The sequence below is a fragment of the Channa argus genome, chromosome 8 (genome assembly GCF_033026475.1).
Source record: "Channa argus isolate prfri chromosome 8, Channa argus male v1.0, whole genome shotgun sequence".
NCBI lineage: Eukaryota > Metazoa > Chordata > Actinopteri > Anabantiformes > Channidae > Channa > Channa argus.
The window spans coordinates 2,243,635-2,260,954 of record NC_090204.1 but is presented as its reverse complement, the minus strand read 5'-3'; the positions used below and the strand labels follow the sequence as shown (position 1 = coordinate 2,260,954).

Below are 17,320 nucleotides of genomic sequence, written 5' to 3'. Positions count from 1 at the left end.
CTGCTTCTCCACCCAAAGTTCTCAGTCGTCTGCTAAAATTGACCAATTTCCATGGGAACAAAGTACACCTCCAATGAGATCATATTGCGTCTTATCACTCTGTGATGGTGCCAACACAGATCCCAGCATGAGACTGTTGTTACTTGAATCCTGACAAATTGGCAGGCACACAATCTGTCTAAAACACAAACACAGACCCACACAAAGAAAACATGCATCTTTGCGCATACACATGGACAGACACAGTAATTCTTTTATGAATGTTTTCATTTAAGTTGCATTTATATTTTCCAATTCTATTTCATACTTAATATGATCAAACAAACTGATGGTTTTGTATTATATTGCTGATAAAATGTAACATGTTTATGGCACATGTTATCACAGATTACACTGTGTTGACCAAAGCTGGTTTAGTTTAAAACGTATGCTCAGTGGATTTGACATCCAGGGCTGGTCGCTCTCTACAGGAAGCTGCATTGCTAACGAAGTGGTAAATTCAGTGTTAATGAGTGGCTTCACTGTTACCACCTCAGAGGTAAAACCTTCCAAGCTCCATATTCTCCCCATCTGTTGTGGTGTTAGAGGTTCGAAGAGGGAACAGACGCTCTAAATTTAAAGCAAACTTCAGTGTTACCCCCAAACGGCAGGGTGGCAAAACCATCAAAATATCTTGGTTTAAAATGTGCAAGGCTCATTAGCAGCCAGCTCACGCAACTCGCCTCTATATATAACAAACAGAGCTTCAGCAGAAATGCAATTTTTTAAAATGCATTTGCTTCTATTTACTTCATTTAGTCAATGTTAAAAGGCTGACTTTACCTTGCCTGAAGATATTTACAGGCATTAGGAGCTTTAATACAGTTAAGCTGTATGCACAGATCAATCTGCTATGAGCTTTTACTAACCCTGTCTGGTATTTTCCCCTAGATACTTGCCTCATTCTTCAGCTGGGTAAATGAGATTTAAGAGCATCATCATTGCTACGTTCTGAAGACAGATAATAGAAACAAACTAAAAGACTTCTCAGTTATTTATTGAGCAGTGCTGTAGATTTTTTAAAACTTTTTTCTTGTTTCCACTTAGCTTCACTTTTTTTCAGAACCTACATTTGTATTTTGCATCTTGAAATAACAGAAATTATTCTTACAATTATCTGTGCAAACTGTTGACTCGCAAGGTTATTGGGTTCTTATGTATAATTGCATGTAATCCAGAAAAACAGACAAGCAATATATTCTATATTTTTTATGCAAATCATGACAAACCCCAACAAACAACATGTTTACCGACATAAGCTTTAAAAATAGTAGATAAAAACTTTTGCAAGGATGATTAATTGATTGCCATTAGAATTAGAAATCTATAGACGTAACAATAAAGGCATTTCTAAATAACTAACAACAACAATGTGATCAACTAAAGTTTGGAAATGATCTCCTGCAGCATATTCTTATAGTTGGTGGGCTGGGAAACATGTCGTGTACTTACATCAGAATGGCTTAAGAGTTTGGCTCACAATTCCAGCTCATGTCATGCCCTATTCTCTTTCATCTTCCTGCCATTCTCCACTGTGCACGTCTAATTACATGAAAATGCCATAACGCTCTCCTAGGTTTTTATTCGGGGTTGATTTGTGTCATTAACCTAGGTGAACGTTCAAACAACGTTGCGCAATATCCTTTAAGCATATATTAGAATAACAGCAAGTACAAATCATAATAGAGACAAGTCATGATGACATTAGTGCAGGGGAAAAGCACTGTTCTAAGATCAACTTAAAGGTCTTGTGCACACTACTAGAGCTATCGTAGCTACAAGGCATTGTAAACTGATTTTTTCGAGATGTGGATTCTTGGCGAGACAAAACAAAACCCCATTTAGCACTTTTTTCTTAAATGTAGTAGGCAATTATTATTAAATGACAATTATCATACAGAAAGTGAAAATAATTGCTAGCTGCAACAACAAATTCGACAAAATCCTGTTGGCCAATATAGCAGAGATTCATAATATTAATCCATACATACATACATACATACATGCAGCATACAGTATTCATTGTGGTACTGCTTCCATCTTACAAAGTAAATTAATGGCAAAAAAAGTCTAACAAGACAACAAACGAATTGAGCAGCTTGGCGCCGTAGGCTTGGAAGGCTGCGAATGTCTAAGCAAATTCATTCAGTGGAAGACCCAGGCTGGCAGCACAGTGGAGACAGTGCTAAAGACAAACTGGGACCAGTGAGCCAAACCATTTCAGCTGCTGGAGCTGTCTGTATGGATCAGTAGCCAACCTTGTATTCATCTGCCATTTCCTTTGCTGGAGAAATATCTGAAAAAGGGGGGAGCACAGTCCCTCAAGTACTGCACTACACAACTTCCTCAGCTAATGGGATCTATTGATTTATTTGACACAATGTGAATTTATGAAGCTGCCTCTTTAGTGTGAAAGTATCAAAGTGTGGCTCAAAACAAACACACTCAGATTCAGCTTGACACTCCCAGTAATCCCAAGGTGAGTATGTTGTTTCAGAGAAGGTGCCACACACACCAAAAAACAAACACACAACCAAAGGAAAAAAAAAAAAATGTTTTTTTTCTTCTGCGATTGTAGCCCTGCAGTTGCTCACAATATGAAACAGCAGTAGTACAACACCACAAGCCAAATCTGACTTGTGACTAACTGGCTTGTTTAGCACAAAAATTTGAAACTTCTTAAAAAAAAAATAAAAAAAAAATCTTAAATTTGCACAGGAGAAAAACACAGAGAGAATGGCTTCACACACTGTCTTTGTCTGGATTACATACTCTTTTATCCCACTGAAATCTTGTCACCCAAAGGTCATTTCCATAATAATGGTCTACATTCTCCCTAATGGGATTTTGGCTGTGATTATGTATGCCAGCATCTTGTGCAGACACTATCAGCCCTGTCATCCTGAATTGCACATATGTAATTACACAAAGCCTTTGATAACTAAACAATGTAATTTACTGCTTGAGTGAAAATACATATATGAGAGTTATATGACTCAAATTATACACTAAAGGAAACAACGAGTACCATAGGTGATGTGTTGCAAAGAAACTGTGCTATTTCTAAGAAGAAGAATTTAAATATTAATGCACATTTTTAAAGCTCCAGTATGTAAGTTCATTTGAATATTATTAAGCAGAACTATGTTCCAAAACCTAAATCTAAATGTGGAAAGGCTGTGACCCACACTGTACAGCACTGGCAGCATTGTAGAGATATTCACTTCCTAATGTTCTTGAGTTACGTTCAACCTCTCATCCAATCAGACAATTCCAATCGATTCTGCTTACTTACTTACAAAGTACCGTTAATTATTTAATTCTGTTAAAACCAAAAAGATAGCAATTCCTAATAGCAAATGTTGTATCGAATGGTTATTTGTCTTAAATATGGATTTAGTGTCGCAAAAAAGCATTATAGATTTTTTACAATAAATACAAGTTAAATGAGAGATTGAAGAGGTTAGTGGAAAAGAGGTTGCCAAGACGTATTTATTTAGGATTAGTGAACGGCTTAAATGGACAGTGGCCCAGGGACCTAGCAGGTCAGGGGGGCACATGGGACAGAGCGTCTGTAGTTACTGCTTATATATATATTGTTTGAATCTCTTAATACAAAATATAGCATAAAGCTGCAATAAATACATTTACATTTAGCAGACGCTTTTATCCGAAGCGACTTATAAGTATATGTAAATAATGTATAATGACTGGGAAGCATGCAAAAGTGATAATACACAAAAAATGAATTCATTAATAATATATGCAAAACATAAAATAGTAGACATGCAATGATTAAAAAGTGACTAAATTATAAAAAAAACGGACACAAAACTTTCACAAACAAATGTGAAATGACCAATTATGAGTTATGAACGGGTTGGAGGGGGGTCCACCCATTCTCTGTGATCAGGTCCCCATTTTTTGTCCATGGATATTAGACTGATATGAATCTTGTCTCCTAATTATCACCATGTAAGCAACATTTCCTCAACTATCAAACTACAATCCTATATAGAAATCCAGCTGAAAAGGAATCTGTGGAGGCATGGTCAATAAAGGCTTGCACACCCAGTGGAGACAAAAACCACAAACAGACTGACAGAGACAGGACAAGGGTCAAACTGCAGAGAGCAGTGCCTTGAACCACAGGTGAGATTCTCACAAACCCAAAACAATCTTCTTCTTTGGCCAAGGTTCAACTCCAGCAAATAAAATCCCCCCTGAACCTGCCCACAACAAACTTCACCTTACGCCCCTCCCCCGAAGAAGGGGAACAAGTGAAATGGCTGTGATGGTAGATTTACTGATGAAAAAAGGTGAAGCGAGAACATTCGGAGTGATAAAAGGGGACAGGGAGCGAGTGACAGTTGGGTTAAGACAGAAGTCATGTTCAATAGCAGGTAGAAACATCAAACAGTGAGTTCACAGGAAACCCATGCAACCTTGTCTTGAAGGAGGATTTTCTGTTGTGTGGAGTAGATTATATCTGTTCAAGCTGCTGACACGGCCTCATTTGCTGCCCGTAGTGTTGGAGGGGGATTAAACGATATAAACTTTAAAGCTTTAAACAATACCTTTCAAAATTAAATGGATTAAGGGAGAGATGTCTGATGGGGATTTCCCAAGGCTTTGTTAGCTTTAAATTCTACTCCCTTTAAAAGGGAGAAGAAGAAAAAAAAAAAAAAAAAGAAAACACAGCAGTTCGAAATTTCTCAGGCATGTGACCATTTTAATGAGGCTTCTCTCACGTTGAGGAGGGCAGTGGGCACAGGAGGGCTGCCAAGCAGATGGCTCTCATAAACATCATATCTGCTCTGTTTAGATACATGACTTCTCATCTCCCAACACTGAGAGGAAAACAAACCCGACCATAACCACGAGCACAACCCACTTGCCTACTTTTGGCAAGCTGTGCCGACTCGGTGAAATGGCACATTTCCATTTCCTGCATTTCTACTTCATAACAATATGCATGAGCTGAGCAATTGATATACATAACCTCTAATCTGGTATAAGTATGCAGAGAAGATGCAGCGATTGCAGCGTAGGGTATTTTTATTTAGTGGCAGTTAGGATGTTGACTTTTATTAAATGTTATATTACCATATAACAGCGAGTATATAAATACTAAGCAAGACAGAAGTTGTTGCTATGATTACACATACTCTGATACTTTCCATTTCGCATGAGATGGAAAAAATAAAATGCGCATATATATATATATATATATATATATATATATATATATATATATATATATATATATATATATATATGAAAAACATACACATACACTTCAAACTTTGTTGCTGCCACTTTGTCATAGTCATGTGACCATTGAGATGAAAGGGAGTCGGTGTCAAACTGTTCTCCAAATTGAGGACAGGCTCCACATTGCACAGCAGACATCAGTGAGCTTAAATTTGGAGGCATGTCAAGCATTGCAGGTATTAGGATGAAATCTCTCATTATCTTTCTTTAAAACATGAGTGCACCATGGCAGGAACGGGGGTGAAACACAGAGTGCAGGGGCATTGTAGTCACTAATGGCAACCAAAGTGAGTTTTCAGTAGTCACCTTGAATTCTATTATTAGAGCAGGAACAGAAATTGGATCAAATGTGTCATTTTATTTGTCTCTGATTGGGCTTAGAGGCCTAGAAATGGCTAAAATAAGCACAGCTATGATCATAAGGGGTCAAAGAGATGACATGAATAGCAGAGCTGAGAGTGAAAAAGAAGTAGCAAGCCTATGAAAACACCAAAACTGTGGCTGTCAAAAAGTCACAAGGAATTCAGAGGCCAACAAAAGCCTATTTATCTAACTCTATCAGGGAAAGTGGACAGCTTGAGTGCTGTAGCCTTGACAGCAGTGGGATTCCCTTGTCATTTGCCAAGGTCCACAAACACACTCACACATACACACAGATGTATGTAAGACAATTATTCAGAGAAGCTTGTCAATTGTACCTTTTCAACCCCGATCAATGAGTCGTCTTGCACCAGGGGCCTGTATCCGCGCCAGTCATTAACATGTGAGTGTCACTCTATCAGCTCTAGCTCCAAATAAATCAAAGGGTCAGCCTCAGAAGAAAAGGGGCTAATATTTCCTCAATAACCCCAGAGAGACACCACGGAGAGATGCAAATTGCCTCCCAGGAGACCCCAGGGGGATGTGAAGGAGAAACTAGCTGGGAGGCAACGGGAAGCTAATGAGTATAATAGTAAATGTATACAAGGACAGGGAGAAAACCCTCTCTATTCATACCAATTAATACAATCTTATCAATGAGGGAGTAATGTAAAAGCAGCACCCATGTCTAACCCCTTGCCCTCCTCCTCATTTCCACCTTGCAAGCGTCTGTATTATTCAACACAGGCCAGTCTACGGTCTTTAGCCCTGTGGGAGGCTGGGCCAGGCCTGGGGAGTTAAGGAGATTTTAAAAACCACTCACTCTTCACATCAAAACAAATCGGGCCAAATCAAAGGGGGCTCAAAAATGTCCTTTCTTTGAGGGATGAGGGGAGGAACTGCTATTGTTATGGAAGCCTGTTTTCTGCAGCGATGCTGTACAATTGCACAAAAAAGAAAAATATTGGTGGCTAGAAGTGGCCTCAACAATCATGCTGCATTTGGAGAAAAAAGGATGAATGACAATTGTAAAATAGCGTTACATGTCTTTGCATAATAACTGATTATGGTATCAATACATTTAATTAATTAAAAGCTGCTTAACAACTGTGACATTTGAGATTTCACCCCCTCTTCTATATAATTAACAGATTACCAGAGCTTTTCAGTTTATACAAAATGAATATAGTATTTCATTCCTGCCGCCAACATAACTTTAATTATTGTAACCCTGACATTACGGCAATAATCTGAACAAATAAACACAACCCTACACACGTCAACATATTCAATCCACACACCATAAAATCCCCCTTCAAGAAATGTTTTTTGAAGCAGTTTAATTATTTTACCTGTTTCCACATTTTCATATCAAGAGACATTTTCCTGAATGTAATATAAAAAATGTTTATTCTGTTTGAAATTAATGACATTTATTTCTAGCTAGTTCACAAAACAAGTGAATTTGTTGAGTAAAATTGTTTCAATTATTATTTTTATTATACATTAATATTAAAAAAGACTTAGTGCAGTAATAAACAAAATTACACTAAATTTAAAAAAAGTTAATCTGTGTACACATTTGTGTTTTTAATTTTACATTTTTACATTTTACTCCTTATAATTTGTCCTGAAAAATCAGTGATATGTGCATCAAATCTTTTCAGCTGCACCTGTAGCCATGAAACGTAGCTGACATGCACTGGCATAAGATTAATCTTATCACTAATGCAGAAAAACAACACAACAATCAGTTACAATGATGACTTTATTTAAGTCAGGTTGCAATTGCAGGGGCAGTGCCAAAGCAGTGGCAACCTAATGTTAAGAGAAGCAAGCTTTAGTTCCTAGACTAGCAGGATTTAAAAATCAGAAAAATCCAAATGCTATGGGTGCAAATGTGGATAATTGTGTGAATGTAATGAGGGCGTTCCTGCAAAAAAAGAGGTAGCATCTTAGTAAAACAAGCCCTGTGGAGTTTTGTTGCAAACTAACTAACTTGTCTTTACATTTAGAGTTAAAACAATGGTCCAAAGGGCTTTTAGTGGTCAAAAACTCCACAAGTTGCCTATAAGTTACTACTGAATACATGACACCTGAACACTAAAGAAGAATATAACGGAGAATTTGAACTACCTAAAAGAGCAGGTAAATGCTTCAGAAGCATAAGAAGAAGAAAGAATGCCTTCATCATTTTGAAGGTCATTGGTCAGTGGAGAAATATACCTGACAGCAGCTGATTGGAGGTGGATTTGCCTCTTAGAGATCACCAGGGGGACTAAAAAGAAGGTTAATCACTATATAACTTTCTACCTGTATAATCCTATACTCCAGATTTCATTGACGATGTCTGTGAAAGCCCTCTGTCAGCATAATTGTGCCTAACCTGTGCCCCGCATGCTCAAATCTCTAAAATATCACATGCAACTCTGAGAATAAATGGGAAATTAATGAGGGAAGTGCTGAGCTCAACCTAGGTATCACAGAGCGGGTGAGCCGCCTCACAGCTCATGTAGCTACAATAGAAACTCATTATTCCGAATCCTCAAAGATACAGTAGGGGTTGTTTGGACTTGTAAATGTTCAGATGGTTTAATGCAAGACCATACTGATTTGACATCATTCCTGAATTTAATGTACAGTAACTGGCTTGACATAAATATAGGTAACTTTTTCGGTAGACTGGTAATTTGGATTCACATGCTTCGTAACATAAAATACAATTAACTGACAAACAATGTGGGGACGGGGGTTATTCTCAACATGCAAAATAACTTGTATCTTCACTTGATAATAATAATAATAATATAATAATACATTATAACAATTACATTGTTGTTAATAATAATAATAATAATAATAATAATAAAATTTTATTAAGTACATAAATACATTCTGTAGTCGTGACAGCAATATTAAGATTTTTTTATTATATCACTTTCTCAACATTGAGTTATTTCATCATATGTTCTATTTAAAATGATTTCCACATTGGCAGATGTTGCTTGTATCACTCATTAAAGTAAGGCATTTGAGTATCAGTGATCATATTCTGCCCCTTAGTGGATGAAATGGTCCATAACATACGTGAAAGGGGATAATAAGAGGATTTATCTGCAGGGGCTGAACAGCAAAATGGTTCGTGGACATCTGCTGCTTCATCCAACCGTTTGTGGATCAAAGATTTAGGTAGTCTAAATCTTTATCTCCTTAAAAACTATTCCCTTTCCAGGAGTTTGAATAAATTTGCTCTTATGTCTCTTTTAAAACAAGGACTCCATTAAATTAACATGTAATTCCTCAATTAGGGGGAATTAATCTTTGTAAACATGAAAAAGGTAGAATGGAAATCCAAGTTTTGATGTTCAAGATCTATAGTCTGTTACAGCTGCTTGCTGAACCACAACCATACGAATGCATAGTGTATGTTCCTCTGTAGACCTACCGTCACAAATTAGGAAGAATTTCTCACATCTCCACTGTTTGATACAGGAGCAGCAGGGAAAGTTCCCTAATATTAATTAATATGGTAAGTGCAAAAGGTGAAATTAAGAATGCAGCTGTGCATATATGTAACAAAACTGATGAAATGTCAAAAATGATGCATTCGGCCACATAAAAATGTACTTGTTGTTAGCAGTTTGCCAATTAACATTAGATGGCTGATACAGATTTTTTTGTCAAAAAAATTATGAATTGAATCAAATGTGGATGACATGAAGTTAATATCATGTAACAAGGCTCCAAGTGAAGTTTTGTTGATGTAATGAAGTTAATTAATCCTTTCTGAAATTACACTGCCATGTATATTATATAAAATAACACAACATACCTGCTACTGAATTGAAATGTATTTGTCCCTGGAAGAAAAGCATGTTGTAGACATGGTGCAGTTCAAAGTGTTGAAATCAAAACGAATATGGCTACAATTAATGTTTACTTCAATTATCAATCAATGTTTTGTAACAAAATATTGAAAATTATCCATCACGATTTTCTAGAGGCTAAGTTCACTATATTAATATTTATCATATTCTTATTACTGTCACTTGAGATAAGGAAATACTAAATATCTTCAGAAGCCTAAAGCATGCGTTGAGAATGTTTCCCATTTTTACATGAAAATAAATCATTAAAACGGCCACACAAGTAAACTGACCTAGATTTTAAGAGAATTAAACAAAGACTAGAGAGTATTGTAAACACCAGTTGTGTGTCAGTGATTCTGTTTCACACTGGAAAATAATCAACAGCCAGCTTGTCACTCTCTCCAACATGCCAAGTGTAGGAGTGGAAGCACTGACACATGTAACTGACATCTCAGATTTAATTTGACTGGTAATCACACCCAGCTATAGTTTCAGAGCATTTCACACATCTGAGCTACAGTTTCAGGTGTTAAGCTGGTAAGGAGACATACAACTGTGCCTCTGTATGATAACACCTCATCACATACGGTCACATTTTAGGTTTATGCTCTGCCATTATGATTATAATAATGATAATGCTAACAAGATTATTAGACTCCACATAACACACATTGTCTTGCTGTTCAATGAAAACACAATCAACACTCATTTTGAGCTCAGCTTTACCTGATCAGACACTTTCTTTTCAGTTCAGTGGTTATTTGACACAAATTATAAACGTCTGTCGCTTCACTGCATGTCACCATGTTGTGATTCTTGTCTGAGTCATGAAGCCTGAACTGATAATATCACTTCTAATAAGAAACAATATTCTACTAATATCATTTGCATTTGTCAGACTGGAGAAAGTTCATGTGCATATTAATGTAGTGCAGTTTGTAACAAGATAAAACAACTACCGATCAATGTGTCCATGTTGAAGTTAAATAAAAAACACACACCTGTAACAGGGACGACAAACAGCAAGTAATGTACAACTTTAAAGACATCAAACAGTGCACTACACAATTCAAAGAGGAAAACGCCTCCAGTGTAGTTTCCAACGTCACATCTGATACACCGTGCCTCGGAGAAAATTGTCAACTGCCCAAATTCAGCCACAGTTTTAAGGTCTATACCTAAAAAACGTTTCTTGAACAATATATTTGTTACAAAGTAAAATGACTAGAAGGATTAGGTTTAGTTACTGCAAAAGTAAATGTTAACCCTGCAGATTTAAGAGAAGTGACAAAATAAATACATAACCAAACTGCACCAGATGATTTATGTGTATATACACTGGTTATACATATACACTACACATTAATATATGAATACTGTTGTATATTGTTTGTCAAAAGTAAATCATAAAGAGTTATACAGTTTCTGATCCAACATGGTGAACTTATATATAAACATTTGTAACTTCAGGTCAATTCAGCACCAGTCTTGTCAAACTAATCGTTAGTCCTCTAATGAGCCGAATGATATAAAACTCTAATGATTTGAGAAGGTGGTGTCAACATGAATCACAGCCATGTTTAAGAGCTAGGATTTCTGAGACCCCCAACACAAGTAGTGCGCAAGCAGTGGACTTCAATTTTATCAGTGCTTAGAAAATAGCTCAATATAATTAAATGTGAAGCTGTTTTTTCAGACTCCAAAACACCCAGGGTCTAGTTACAGCCTAGTTACAGCCTCTTAAAAACACAGCCAAATCTAGCATCATCCTGCCACTTACTGGTCAGTTATCAGTCATTATGAGTTCATAGGGTTTGTAGGAAAACAACAAGCAGCAATTTTTGTCCTGTTTCATATCATTAACACATTACTATTTAGTATTTCTGTATTTTAAACCACCCTATGATCTCTCTGTGCCAAAACCATTCCCACTGCAGCAAAAAATATATATTTTGCATAATAATGACCTACTAAGCCTACTAGCAGGTACCTACTGGCCCGTAGCTATGGTGGTGATAGCGACAGATAATGGCCACAGAATGGTGTGGTAACACCTGAAGGCGTGAAATGCGACTACATGCTGCTTTTTTCTGTTTTATATGATTAGCTATATAATAATTATAAATTTGGACTACTAGCAAATAAGCAAATTGACAAAAATAAACTGCTACAACTAATTAAATATATTCAAATTCCTAAACACTGATATTAAAAAGTGAAAACAAAAACGTAAAATCTACAGAAAATGGATTTAATATACGATTCGTCAATTAATTTAATATATCATAAATGACTTCAATTCATCCTTACAGTCATTGTTGGGCATAAATTCCCCAAATTTCCCAGTTGCACAAATGTGTTGTCTTATGTAACAGTAAACTGGCTGTTGGACTGTTGGCCAGACAAAACCACCATATACTGACGTCGTTTTAGCTTCGGGGAAATTGGGACAAAATATATTTCACAATTCCTTACAAATTGAACATGAAAATATTTTTTGTTGTAGCCCTAATGGCAAACGGCATTTATGTTTTCATGTTGTGTGAGGGAAAAACAGAAAGCTGCACAAGAAGAAATCACTATTTACTTGTGAATTTATTAATTCAATTGGATCCCAAAGGTAATTTAATGATATAAAAGATGTGGCCCTTATTTCCTTAGCTTTGATATATTTCTGAATACCTCTAACCCTATTCTTGGTAGACCCACCTGATTACTAATATACCTCATCTCTGCAGCTGTTCCTCAGCTGAGTTGCTAATTCAGGCCAGTGTACTCCCATTTAAGTAGTCCCAGGTGTCTTCATTTATAGCTGTGTAAGCAGCCAGCCTGCCAACAGAACACGCATAACTGCTATTGCTATGCTGAGCATTCAGGGATTTCAGGCAACTTGGTTAAAATATTTGACCTTGTCAAGTGACATATAATCAATTTGTGGATAACATGCCTCAACCATCTGTTTTATTTAGTTGAGCGGTTGACTCCTTTACTCTCAGTGGTATACTAATGCTGTAAACCCTGCACTGGGCTGTTAAGCTCCTGGCTGACTTCCTCCTATAGCCATGTAAAGCTCACCCTTAGACACCTGCAGGGAGTAATGGTCTCTCTTATGTAGGTCTAGACTTTGATTTTGCAAAACTTCTATTCTTGAAGTTGACCAGGACAAGATGCACAAGCACACTTTTTACAGTAGAAACAATAGAGTCCTAGTTTTGCCCCTACACTTGCTTTGTCTTCTGTCACTCAATTTGGTAAAGGATTAAGTGATGTCATACGCTGAAGCACCATTTGCTTTAGTGTAAAATCTAAACTTTAACACTGCTGAACTTCCGTGGTTTGTTGTGACCTATATTCAACATACCTCAATTGTTACGAGTAGTTACTGCTGCCTTTCTATCAGCTCAAACCAGTCGGGTTCTTCTCTGGCATCAACAACGCATGTTCTCCTGAAGAACTGCCACGCGCTGGATATTTTATCTTCTTGAGATCATCATCTGTAAACCCTGCAAATGGCTTCGTGCAAAAATCCCAGCAGGACATCAGTGTCTAAAATACTCATCTGGCACCAAAGACCGTGCCACATTCAAAGTGATTTAAATCACCTTTCTTCCCGGTTCTAAAGCTCAGTTTGAACTTCAGCAGATCATCTTGACCATATCTACATGTCTAAATATGCCAAGCTGCTTCCATGTGATAAGCTGTTTAGATATTTGCATTAACCAGCAGTTGAACAGGTGCACCCAGTAAAGTTGCCTGTCAGTGTGCATTTCTAAAAATAAATTTAAAAACATCCAGAGATAATGTGTACGCCACCAACCACAAAGTGAAATCTACAGTATCAGTCCCAGAAATGAATGCTGTTGAGTGTTTCATATCTCATTTACTTTCACTTTTCTTTAACGCCCATAATAATTTCAATAAAAACCCCAATTTGAGAAAAGCTATAGCAAATTTTTATTAAGCATCATCCTTGCTTCATTCTACCCTCCAACTCAAAACCACTGCTTTAGTCCATGTCTAATACAATGAACTCGTATCAAATCCAATCGCTTTCAAAAGTACTGGAACAGACACTTTAAATGTAAATTAAAGTAGGTTAAACTTAATATCTGGCTCCAAATCGCTTGTTTGCAGTGACATCAATAAATAGTTTGTTACTCGCCTTCTCTCAAGTAGCCCCTGGTGCACGCGCCAATTGTGACATCACAACTGCTCGTGTGAGACATGCATGGTGTCTTTTCTTGGCCTTGTCATTACATTGGTACGGGTTAATATTGGTGTCATTGGTCTATAAGACTTTGTTCCAGAACATTTTCGGGCCGTCTCTGTACTATTTTGCCATAATCCCAACATGGCTTTTTAATGGTCACTGCTGATGAGGTGTTTACATCTTGTTGTGTGGCCTCTGTATTACTGCACATGAAGTTTTCTTCCGATGGTGGATTGTGATACCTTCACCTCTGCTCTGTGGGGCGGTTTTGGTGATGGCACTGACTTGTTTTGGGTTTTTCTTCACAGCCCCCACAATGGTGCTGTCTTCACTTGTTGTTGTTTTCCTATTATGACCTGTTGTGTATATCTTGCTTAGTACACCAGTAGTTACTTTCTTTTTCAGAATATTCCTAGTTGCTGTATTGACTATGCCCTGTGTTTATACAATATCTTTTGTTGCTTATCCCTCTTTTCTCACATTTGCTGAGGCTTGCTTTTTCTCCCTTAGACAACTCTCTGGTGTTTGTATTGATATATCCTTTTTAACAAAAGACACAGTCTTCATAGTTAAAATCCAAGCCTAAAACAGAGTAGTCATTTATATCTATTTATTGTTTCAACAATCAATCTCACAGGACGCTCCCTGCATAATGAATACAACTGGCTACGCCACTAAAACATTCAACACACAAACATTCTAAAAAGCTATTACTTATATTTCATTTTTTATTAATTGAAGCTGTATTTTTTTTTCCATCAAATATATCTGTGAGAAAAACAGATATTCTCCACACTACATCATGCAGTAAATAGAAGTTATTGTTTGACACAGCCAGGTTTACACAGAGAGGTTGGGAGGGGTCACGCTGTTTTTTTAATGCAATCTTAGCAAATTCTATGTCTTAATAGTGATATGTTTGCCTAAGAAAGTGCAAAACCCCTGAGAGCAGGTCTAAACAGGCAACTCCGGTGAAAACACCCTGTGGAGCACAAACATGCAGCATTCCTATCACTTTTCATAGTACTGGGCCACAGCCTGACCACTTCTAGGAAGCATGTGAATTGTTGAATTTATCATTTCTAATCTCTACTAACATAGTATCAGACCGAGGTCCGTTATATGCAGCCAAATTCTGGGCTGAATTTTGCAGGTTGCTTGGAATATCCATAAGCCTCTCATCAGGATTCCATCCACAGTCTAACGGTCAATCAGAGAGCCTCAACCAAGAGCCGCAGACCAGACTTCAACATCTCTGCTGTTGGGACCCCACCTCGTGGGCCAGGAATGTGGTGTGGGTTGAGTATGCCCACAACTCATTACCGTCCTCTACCACAGGGTTAACTCCGTTCCAAGGAGTCTATGGAAACCAGCCTCCATTGTTTGAAATTTTAGGAAGGGGAGGCCCCTGTTCCATCTGCTTTCACCTCTGTCAGACAATGTGACCTGGCCTGAAGGAGAACCCACCAGTGCTTACTCTGCTCAGTTCAGAACAATCAGAAACGGGCCAAAAGACACTGTACCCCAGCACCTACGTACCGAGTGGCGCAAAAGGTCTCGTTTGATCTCCCTCTCCAACTGGAAAGCAGAAGATTCTCTCGCAAATTTACTGGGCCCTTCCCTGTCTCCAAGGTGATAAACCTTGTGGCAGGTAGATTGCGACTCCCCAGACCACTTCGTATCCACCCGACCTTTTATGTATCATGTGAACAAGTCTTATTCTGAATGACAGTACTTCATCAAAATCCAAATGTACTTTTAAAATGTAATTTGTCATGTTCTGTTGTCTTGTTCCTCCACTTCCCATTGAAACAACTCCATTTGATTGTTGGGGATTATCTCCCCACAGCACCACACTGCATTCACCCCACTCTCACAACACACGTTTCTAATGGCATTTAGAGCCAAAGAAAACAAGTTCTTGCGTCCTGTTTTCCGACACAAAGTATCATCGTAGCAACAAACCTTATTCAAACTTGGCTACAAAGTGCTCAAACGTAGTAGCCAGACGCAGAGAGCTACTACCTCCTCTGGCTGGGACTTTATTTTGACAGGCTATGCGACAGAAGACTCCAGCACAACACCAACGTCGGGTGGGAGCCGACTTCACGTTGCCCACACTGATTTAATGTTAGGTTGAAATGAGACCAAGGAGCTGCACGTTTCACATTTCTCAGACACTGCGGTGCTTGTGGGAGCGTCCTGTCCAGCTACGACAGGGACACAGCAGAGACTAATGACCGTCCCCGGGTCCGGTGTATCCGTGCGCACAGCGGGCTCTAACAACACCTACCTCAGGACGACGGCTCATGTCTTCAACTTTGTCATCGCACTTGACGCCGTCACTCGTCCTTGCCTGTATCAAGATGTCGCCATTTTGCTGGCAACCAGCTGCAGGCTGCACTTCGGTCCTGGTCCAGAGGAGCGGGCTGTTCACGGCGGACGTAGAGAAATGAGCGTCACCCGAACTGCACACCGACCCCACACCACACTGCACGTCCTTTAGTTCCTCTGCTCACAGAAGTAGGTTCGCTACAGTGATAAAAAAGGGGATGAATGGGACAACACGAGCTTTTGATTAGGACACTTTTGCAATTTGTGTTAATAAGGCGCGTGACCTTGAACTGTAGCCTTATCACACGCTGGGGCGGATCTACAGGGGGCAGCAGGGGGGCAGCGGCCTCCCTCTACTGTGGGGTTGTTCACTTCCTAATGCTGTACTCAGAAAACAAAGCCTAAGTTAAATTGCACATATTTGACTAAAAACATACTCCACTATAAATACAATTACCCCGAAAGCCCTTTAATCGAGTAAAATGCTGCTCATGAAGTATAAAAGTACAACCCCTCCCCGCAGACAACGATGTATTTTTTTAATATTCCCACATTTGATGTCTAGTCCAGATTGATTTAAAACATTCTCAAAGATTAAAATTATAGCAAAGAAAACGCACTTTAAGTATTCAAAAAACTAAAGCCAAAGTTATGCACGGACAGGTGGTTAATCCATAGTAATACATCGTCATTTCTTAGTTCATTACAATTGGTATTAAGAATCAACATCTGCAAAAAGTAACTAGTAACTAAAGCGGAAAAATTGTAGTGGAGTAAAAGTAAAATTTGCCTAAAGTTAAAAGACTTCAGGAAAGTACATGTACTGCAAAAATTGCACTTAAGTACAGTACTTGAGTAAATGTAAATGACAAATACACAGATCAGCCACAACACCTATAATCTAGTACAATCCAATACAACAACCCTGCCATGAATTCTACTATTCTACTTTTGAAAGGTTATAATATCAGCAATTTTATACTGTAGTGCACTGTATAAAGATTATTTGTTTTAAATACAGTGGCCAAAACATTATAACCACCACATAATGCACTCCAGTACTGCTCCACCATCCACCATGACCCTAATAATAAACACAAAGTATAGTTTGTCTTTTAGTCTTTTGTAAACAGGGCAAAATGGAAACCTCAACAGTGACATCCACATGGAACGAGACGGACAGGAGGGAAAGGGTTAACAACCCTTGACTCAATTTCAAAATGGATTCTTTGCA

The 17,320-nt window shown here is 38.0% G+C and overlaps 1 protein-coding gene across 1 annotated transcript in view; it reads right to left on the bottom strand.

Moving 5' to 3' along the window:
- znf644b (zinc finger protein 644b) overlaps positions 1-17,295 on the bottom strand; it is a 30,369-nt gene extending 13,074 nt beyond the window's left edge. Inside the window, exon 1 of the mRNA XM_067513906.1 lies at positions 16,046-17,295. The gene's annotated coding sequence lies outside the window, so the exon portion shown is untranslated. The remainder of the gene's footprint in view (positions 1-16,045) is intronic.
- Positions 17,296-17,320: the final 25 nt, after the last annotated feature.